The 10,164-nt window shown below is 39.0% G+C and overlaps 1 protein-coding gene across 5 annotated transcripts in view; it reads left to right on the plus strand.

Moving 5' to 3' along the window:
* Ano2 (anoctamin 2) overlaps nt 1-10,164 on the plus strand; it is a 328,395-nt gene that overhangs the window by 142,802 nt on the left and 175,429 nt on the right. The window lies entirely within an intron of this gene.

Here is a 10,164-nt window from a genome sequence, read left to right on the forward strand (position 1 = left end):
AGAGTCTCATACCACAGTCTCTGCTGAGAGGGAGGCTTCCTACCCTCTGCTCTCCACAGTAGCAGTTTGCTTCCTCCTTTGCCTAAAAACTGTCATGTGAACCAGGCAATAGGGGCACCCTTAAGAGAAAAGAACACTCCGACCTTCCCTTTTGAGTTGACTGGGAGTTACACCAAAAAGCTACTGGGAAAAAATGTGAAAAAGATAAAAATATGAAAAAATAAAAACATATGAAAAATAAAGTTGACAGAATCAACTTTTGAGAGCAAGAGTTTATTGTAGCTAACAGTGTCCACGTTTAAGTGGTGCTGCATATGGGCAGAGTACCACAGTGGCAGGAACATGTGGAGGAGAACTGTGCTCTTCATGGCTCACCAGGAAGCAAAGAAGAAAGTCGGGGCATGACCAGGAATAATATACCCCAAGGACCAATCCCCATCGACCAACTTCTTTCAACTAGGCTTCATGCCTAAGTTGCACCACTGACTGGAAGCCAAACATTTAAACCATAATCTTTTAGGACTAGAGTTTATATTCAGTGTACAACAGAAGCTATTGAGTCAACCCAGGCTGCTTTTGTACATGCGATTCTAACTTTTGCCCTATCCTAATGTCAACTTGCTTTTCTTTCTTTTTTAAAAAAAATTATTTATTTATTTATTTTATTAGATATTTTCTTTATTTGCATTTCAAATGATATCCCCTTTCCTGGTTTCCCTTCTGAAAAAAATCCCTGTCCCCTCCTCCCTCTTTCTGCTCACCAACCCACCCTCTCTTGCTTCCTGGTCCTGGCATTCCCCTACACTGGGGCATAGAACCTTCACAGGACCAAGGGCTTCTCCTCCCATTGATGACCGACTAGGCTATCCTCTGCTATACATATGCAGCTGGAGCCATGAGTCCCACCGTGTATACTCTTTGGTTGGTGGTTTAGTCCCTGGGAGCTCTGAGGGTACTAGTTAGTTCATATTGTTATTCCTCCTAAGAGGCTGTAAACCCCTTCAGCTCCTTGGGTCCTTTCTCTAGCTCCTTCATTGGGGACACTGTGCTCAGTCCAATGGATGGTTGTGAGCCTCTACTTCTGTATTAGTTGGACACTGGTTAACTTGCTTTTCTAAGGTTCAGAAAGCAGAGAGGACACACCTCCCACAAAGCTCTCCACTCAAGGCTGGGCATGCAATACTACTGACTGAATGTCACGCTTCCTTCATTTCTCTTTAATATTGGCTCCTTATGAACTGCAGTCTACTTATATTGTCTCAGAGAAATGTATAAAGAAGAACATAAATAATTGGAATTTAAGAGCAGTGTCAGCCCCTGGATCATACTGGGGAGGGAGTTTTGTTGGCTTGCCTGGCTTTTGTGGTTGGACGTCTCCGCATCCCCACCACTCCAGCATTGGCATTGTAAGTGTGCACTGTGACTATTGACTTTTTGTTAGCGTGGGGTTTGAGGCCTTAGCTCAGGGTTCCACACTTGTATAGCAGATGCTTTATAAATCAAACGGTCATTTCAGTGTCTCAAACAGCTTCTTCTAAGGTCGTAAGAAAGGCTGAAATTATTCCAGTCACCCTTCAGGCTGATGGACGGGGGCAGGGTTGGAAACAGAGGTTACCTCTAGACTTTACTCTGCTGGCATTTTTTAGGGAATTAAATCAACTGAGTACCTTTTGGATTTAGTGGTCAACTGTTTATTCTTCTTCTTCTTATTCTTCTTTTTTTTTTTTTTTTTTTTTTTTTTTTTTCGAGACAGGGCTTCTCTCTGTAGCTCTGGCTATCCTGGAACTCACTCTGTAGACCAGGCTGGCCTCGAACTCAGAAATCTGCCTGCCTCTGCCTCCCAAGTGCTGGGACTAAAGGTGTGCACCACCACTGCCCAGCTCAACTGTTTATTCTATTCAGTGTTATACTCAAGTCTTTAGCAAACTTCTTGGTTGGATCACCCATCTGCTTCTTACTGACAGGTAGATGTCCTTTGTATACTTTAGCTAGAGATTCTGTGTTGACCATCTTCATGAGAACATCTTTCCCCAGTATGTAGCCTGCAGTGTCACTCAGTCATCATGCGTGAGCAGAAGTTCTTCATGTTAATCCAGAATGATATGCTCAGTAATCATTAACATGTATTTATGTACAATGTTCTAAAAAATCCAGCTTATCTAATTTTCATAGTAACAGAATTTGAAATGAGGGTAAACAAAGGTAAGAGAAATGGAGACTCTTTATCTCAGAGAATGGCAGGAGCAACATTTCTATGCAGCCCTTGCTGTTCCAGATTCTGTTGTGTCCCCAGAGGTGCTCGCAGACAACTCATAGATGTACAGTTCTTGCACATCTATCTGTTTGATTTCCACAATTAAAAAAAAACAAAACTGAATTGGTTGGTAACACAATTATTGATTTATGCATTTGTGTCCTCTCCCTTCTGCTTGCTTGTTTTTCTAGTTGAGGGAGAGGCTCAGATTACTAACTCAGAACACTGTTGTTTCCAATTCAAGTATCCAATGCCTTAGCTTCCCCTCTAAACATGGCTCCAATGGCATCACGCAAAGTTTGGTGTGTTGTGTTTGCTGTGTTTTTTCACTCAGTTGAAATATTTTCCTGTTGTCTTTGTGATGTCTTCTTTGATCCGTGAGTTGTTTAGAAGGGTATTGTTTAATTTCCAACTCTTTGGGGATTTTCCCCAGATATCACTCTTCTGGCAGTTTTTAGTTTAATTTAGTTGTGGTCATGAAACAAAATATTTATTATTTCAAGCATTCACATTTGTTAAATTCATTTTATGGCTCAGAATTTGGTCTATCTTTGTGACTGAGAATTGAGAAGGATAAGTATCTGTTGTTATTTGGTAGAAAATTCTATAAATGTAAATTAGACTGGCTTGGCTTAGGCTAGCTTTAACGTCTTCCTGACTTTATGCCTACTTGTCTTCTCATTTATTAATGATTTATTAATTAATCCCACCACAGGGATGTGGGTGTCACTCCATGTGGCCTCTGGCTTGCAATAGTTTGGCTTAATGGTTTTCTCAGTTCATGATGCTGTGAAAGTTACATGAGTTCAATAGAAACCATACTGTGGACTTGTTTTACTAATGACATAAAGAACTATAGAATCATATTTTGCAGTGTGGGAGGCAGTAGCGGCAACTGTGACTCCCATCATTAGGCAATCATGAGGGCAAAAACATGAAACACACTGATAAGCTGGTAATAACCAGCTGACTGTGTAATCGAATGTATTTTAAGCTTAGAACGTTTTGCAGCAAGCATATTTGGTGTGGTGCCACTGTAACTTGAGGAATGGTGGTAATTTCTATTTGAAAACTTGCTTATTATCTTTTAATTTTTATTTACTTTTACTGCATGTACTTTGAAAATGTACACACACATTTCAGTTTATTTGATTTTGATGAAGTGGTCATTATGTATGCTCTCCTATGTCCTGGCAGTCATCTTTATTTTGAAGTCTGCTTTGTCTTAGCTTTTTAAAACTAGTGTTTGCAGAACATATTCATACTTATCTTTTTTATGTCCCAATATTTCTTTCTATTTAAATCATATTTCTTATGAAAATATATGGCTGAGTTTTACTTTCTTTCCTAACTTCACAATTTCAGCCTTTTGAGTTATTTAAACCATTCACACTTAATATAATCTTTAATATATTTATATTGCAAATTTATCATTTTATTATTTTTCTTTGTTCTTATTTTTTTTCAATTTGAGTTGATTTTATTTTATTATTCCACTTCATCTCCAATAATGGTCTGTACTGGCTGGTTTTGTTTCAACTTGACACAAGCCGGAGTTATCACAGAGAAAGAAGCCTCCCTGGAGGAAATGTCTCCATGAGACCCAGCTGTAAGGCATTTTCTCAATTATCCAACAAGGGTCGGAGGGCCCATTGTGGGTGGTGCCATCCCTGGGCTGGTAGTCCTGGGTTCTATAAGAGAGCAAGCTGAGCAGCATCCCTCCATGGCTTCTGCTTCCTGTCCTGACTTCCTTTGATGATCAACAGCAATGTGGAAGTGTAAGCTGAATAAACCCTTTCCTCCCCAACTTGTTTTATGCAGGAATAGAAACCTTATGTTTTATGCAGGAATAGAAGCTGGACCAAGACATGGCCCATTAGGTAACTCTAACATTGGCACGTTTAGGTGGCCCTTCTGGGTTTACCATCTTTAATGTATTATACTCTCCTTTTAAATATGCATCTCCACACCCTTCACAACTCACAACTTACAAGAGTATTCCTTGCTTCCCTTCCTTTAGCCATCCCTTTTTGCTATCATATAGCTTACGTATGCACAGGCATTAAATCCCACAATTCATGCTCACTATTTTTGCTTTAACCTGAGTTCTAAATCTTGTCCCTCTAGTACCATTTTCAGACTCCAGTCTTTTCTTGTCCCATGAACTCTTAATACTATTGATGAACTATACATCTGTTTATGTGCTATCCTTGCCTTTGGAAGGGTTAAATGATCATAGCAACAATCAATATCCTAAACTGGACTCCAGAAATCCAACATTAGCTCCCCTCAGGGACGGTGCTACCCACATTGGAAAAGCACGCTTCAGAAAGTGAATTATAGTTCATGTAGAGTAAAAATAAGAATGATTTTTATTTATCATTCTTTTTACCATTTCTAGTACCTTCTATCTTGTGTAGATCCATATTTCTGCTTGGATTATATTCATTTTGCCCAAAGAGCTCCTTCAACATTTTTTGTAGGGCAGCTTTGTTGGCAGTGAATTAAGCTTTTGATTGCTGCCATATTTGGGTTTTGCCTTCATTTTTGAAAGACATTTTCTTTATGTGTAGTATTCTAGGTTAACAGATTTTTTTTTTCTTTACATACTCTGAAGCTGTCACTCTCTTTAGCTTTCACAGTTTCTGCTGAGAAACTGGCTGCAGTCCCATCTGAGACTTTCCCTCTGTGTTTAATGTGGCTGTTCACCCAGCATGTTTAAAGAATTTTCTTTCTATCTTGGCTGTCATCGGTTCCACTGTGAAGTGTCTAGGTGGGTGGCTGCGGATTGCTCTCATGCCCACTCAGCTTGGATTCTGTGACTTTGACCTGTTTTTTCTTATTGTCTTTCATGAGTTTTGGAAATTCTTAGCTGTGGTATATTATCCAGTCAAATATTTATTCTCATTCCTATTGAGACTCTAATTACATATTTGACGAGCCCTTTTATATTACCCTACAATTTAAAAATTATTTGTTCACTTATTTATCTATTTGTATGTTTGTTTGGGGTAGGTGGGTGGATGCATGGACACACCCACCCATGTGGAGGTCAAAGAACAATTTTCAGTAATTTATTCTCTCTTACCACGTGGTTTCTAGGTTATCCAGCTCAAGTTGTCAGAATTGGTGACAAGCACGCTTACCCACTGAGCCATGTAACTGGCTTTGTGCTTAACTTTTGATTGTTAGATGGCTTTCTTTACTTTTACTTTTCTTTATGTTTGGTTTGTATTTTCTGGCCAACTCTTCTTTAGTATATTTTTTATAATTACCACGAAGTAATGATCTTCTCATCATAACATACAGGTCGACTTTGGTATCATTAATTGGCATATTTCTTGACAATGAGATTTTAGGTTTTGTGTACCTCATATCTGTTTTAGAATGCCAGGCATTCTGTATGAGAGGAATGGGCCCTGAGATTCACAGTGTTTCCACCCTACAGAGGTGCTCTTTGGCCAGGCCTTTAGTGACAGGACTGATCCAGTCTACTGAGAGATTGAGGTGGGTTTGGTTTTTGTCCCTTTAGGACACACACGTGAGCTTCAGGTACCTTCAGCCATATACTGCTACAATAGCATGCTTTGTGTTCTTGATCTCTGTTGTGACAAGACATGAATTAAATGCAACTTGGGGAAGGGAAGGGTCTATTTGGCTTAACTCTGAGTCACAGTATAGCACTGAGAGAGGGAATTTAGGGTCCATAGGTCACACAGGAACCTGAAGCAGAAGCAAGGGAAGAGCACTGCCGTTTAAGGTTGTTTGTGCCTGTGTGCAGCTTTCTGTGATGTGTGGTCACTTTCAAAAATTAAGTTTTCTTTGTTCCTTTGAAACTTAAGATTTATCATGGGCATAACAAAAGTTACTATTTCACAGATTATTTTCATTTCTTTGGCGACAGTGGAAACTATGTTCTCCTGTTATTGTCTAAATATTAAGTGTAAACCAACTTCTGAAAGTGGGTTTATAATTCTTTTTACCACACTCCTCACCTTTCGGGCTTGCCGTCAAAGTGAAGACAGAAAGTTTATTGCCTGGGCTGTATGCCAGAAGCTCATGAGAAACGAAATTTGTTGATTCTTTGTGGAAGGTTTTCTCTTACAGATTCACAATTAGTACTCATTCTGATGAAATTGCCTTAGTGTGACAGTTGGCTAAGTTTAAAGTGAAGACAAAAAAGATGCAGGTAGTAAGTTTCTCTTGAAAAGAAGTTGCTTGTTACTTTAAATAATTAATTAACAGAGGGAAAAATAAAATATAGACATAAATAAAGTGATTTTTCACTTGGTAGATAAATAAAGTGGATTTCTCATTGGTAGAATGGAAGCCTTCCCAGAAAAGCAACAGTTTTAATAATCATCTACAGGTCAAATGTACCTTTCTCAGAGCTCTGAGATTTCTGCAAGAGTTTACAACACTTCCTTTCATTGAGAAGTTGACTTATGCCCTGTGGTAACAGAACTGCCTGCCCATGCCCCTGCTATCTAGCTGCGGACCTAGAAGCAGCCTTGTCTCCCATGATATGTGGGTGACAGCTTAACCTTCATACGCACAGATGCAGGAGTAGCTCAGCTTGTGTTCGTACCTAAAAGGAACCCATTTTCCTCTGCTGTCTGTGGTGACCTTTTACAAACACTGGGAAACCTCACAGAAACTCTTCTAACCCTCTAACAGACCTACAAGCAGCCTCACTTGACCAAGGAACCCAAAGATAGCCCAATCTTCACATGGATTCCATAGCAACCTCTGCATCCATGAACTAACAATCCACTTTACTCCTGGATCCAGGAAGTAGGCCTTTCTAACCATAGACTCTTGCAGTGGTTACATCCATAGACCATGGTGGCAGGCACACTTTTAAAACCTGGCTTAAATATGCCAATACATTCCTAACTCTCTTACCTCCAGACTCTGACCTTACACTCTTGAAGTGGTTGCATCCATAGACCATGGTAACAGATCCACTTTTATGACTTGGCTCAGGTATATCAGCACATTTGTAGCTATTTTACTTACAGACTCTGCCAGCAGAAACATCTATACTCTACCCACATGACTGATGAAGATCTTCATCAGAGAAAACTAACCAGCAAGAACTAAAAGTGACCATTTCCAAACACAGAGAAAGCAAAGTTAGGGCTACAAAAAGCATGCAAATATGACTCTGACTTAAGGGACCTGATAAAGAAAGCTTCAGGAACTGAGTCTAATGAAATTGAGATCCACAGTCTGCCCAGCAGATAATTAACAATAATAATCAAGAGTCTTGAGAGCACATGTTCAGAGCTTAAATCAGAGTGAACAAAGGTGTGGAATGTATGAACAATGAAAAAACAAACATAAAAATTATAAAAAAATGAATAAAAGTGAAATGCTGGAACTGAAGGATATAATGAAGAACTGAAAAATCCAACAGAGAGCTGACAAGACAAAGTAGAGAGCTCACAAGAGAACTCCGATAGAGAGCCAGCATAATGGAGCATGAGAAAGAATGAGTGCACTTAAATAGGAAACATTTAAAGTTGTCCAACTGCAAAACAAAAAGAATACAAAATAATTATTATCGTTTTGCATGTGCTTATAAGGTTCCCCCAATAACATATATTAACAGAGCTAGTATGGACATTTTAGCTTTATTAATCTCTACCATCCATGAGCATGAGATATCTACTTCCACTTATTTGTGTCCTCTTTGATTTCTCTAGTCAAAGTTTTATAGCTTTTCGTGTGTCTTTTACTCCTTGGTTACTTTTATTCTTAGGTATTTCATTTGTACATTGTACAAAATCAACTCAAATGTGTTAAAGATCTACATGTAAAACCTGACACACTGGAACTATTAAAAGAATATGTGAGGGAAATCTCACAGATACTGTGCTTAGGCAATAAAAGCAAAAGTAGAGACATAGAATTATGTCAGTCTAAAATGTGTTCTCAGTCTGACTCAGGACCCCAAAGATGGGCATAGGGCTTTTTCTGGATCTCTTTGTCCTTCTTTCCCAAGTGGCCACTTTGAATAAATCACTGTTTCCTGCTTTGTATTTTTTTTTTTAAAGAATGAGAAAAAGTATTTATAAACCAAAGTTCTGGTAAAGGGCCTATACTGGCTGGTTTTGTGTCAACTTGACACAAGCTGGAGTTATCACAGAGAAAGGGGCTTCAGTTGGGGAAATGGCTCCATGAGATCCAGCTGTAAGGCATTTTCTCAGTTAGTGATTAAGGAGAGAGGGCCCATTGTGGGTGGTGCCATCCTTGGGCTGGTAGTCTTAGGTTCTATAAGAAAGCAAGTTGAGCAAGGCAGAGGAGGTAAGTCAGTAAGTAACATCCCTCCATGGCCTCTGCATCAGCTTCTGCTTCCTGACCTGCTTGAGTTCCAGTCCTGACTTCCTTTGGTGATGAATAGCAATGTGGAAATGTAAGCTAAATAAACCCTTTCCTCCCCAACTTGCTTCTTGGTCATGATGTTTATCCAGGAATAGAAACCCTGGCTAAGACAAGACCCATATTCAAGAAAATCTTATACTTCAATAAGGGAGGAAGGGAGGGAGGGAGAAAGAACTTAGAAAATTAAAAACCCACTGTAACATAGAATGAGAGAGAGAAAGACAGAGAACCTAGAACATTAACAACCCACTTAAACATGGAAGGAAATTAAATAACCACTTTGCCAAAGAAAACATGCAAATATTCAATAAAAATAAATTTTTTATCATTAGACATCAGAGTCATATGAAGCAAAGGCAGAAAGAGATATTACTTGATATTTGTTAGAATGGCTAATATCAAATGGTACTACAGATGGCTAGGCAGAGATAGCCAGTATGGAAAGCACACGGCAGAAGCCATGGTTGAAATAGTATGGATATTTCTCTAAAAACTGAGTTACCATTTGATTCAGCAATCCCACTTTTGTATATATATTTCCAAATATCCAAGAATTTGAGGTCAAGATCTTGAAGAGAGATGCTCACACCCTTGCTTACAGCTCAATGATCCACGGTTGCCACAAAGTAGAAACAATTCAAGTATCCATCCCTAGATGCACAGATAATGTGTGATGCATAAGAGGAGGAAGTTCTGCCATTTGTGACAGTATGGCTGGAACTGGAGGACACTAAGTGAAACAAGCCAGGCACAGTGGTGCAAACACTATGTGATGTCACTTTTCTGAGAGATTTCCTATTACAGGACATGTGGCACCCAAGTGTGAGATTGTGGTTACCAGACCTATACTGAGGGGAAAGCAGAAGATTCCAATCAATGGGAGTAAGGCTTTATATAAGATGTACAAGCCCCACAATAGTAGTTCTCAACCTGTGGGTCTTGATTCTTTTGGGGGCAAGGGTCAAGTGACCCTTTCACATGGGTTGCCTAAGAACATGGCATAGCATATATTTACATTTTGTTTCATAATAGTAGCAAAATTACAGTTATGAAGTAGCAACAGAGATAATTTTATGGTTGAGGGTTACCCCAGCATGAGGAACTTTATTCAAGGGTCACAGGATGAGGAAGGTTGAGAATCAATGCTCAAGAGTCCCATTACATAACAGCGCTATGGAGTGCAAATAGAGTTTTGCTAAGAGGGTAGCTCTTTTATCCTAAGCATTCTTAACACAAGAGCAAAAATATATTTAAGAAGGGATCAAAGGGATCACATTTAGAGTCAAGGAATATGTTGTGGCCCTGTCTTGTCAAATAAGTTAGCTATTTATAGCTTTTTGTATATCAGTCTGCCTAAATCAAGTGGTCCAGAAAATAAAGAAATAAAAACCACCCAGCCAAAGAAACCTTTACAACGTTTTATTGAATTTCTTTTAGTCATTGTTTAAATATGTGTGTTTGTGTACGTTGGCACACACACCTACTCATATGATTTATATACTTTGTTAAGTAAGTTTTTTTTT

The sequence above is a fragment of the Mastomys coucha genome, unplaced genomic scaffold (genome assembly GCF_008632895.1).
Source record: "Mastomys coucha isolate ucsf_1 unplaced genomic scaffold, UCSF_Mcou_1 pScaffold20, whole genome shotgun sequence".
NCBI lineage: Eukaryota > Metazoa > Chordata > Mammalia > Rodentia > Muridae > Mastomys > Mastomys coucha.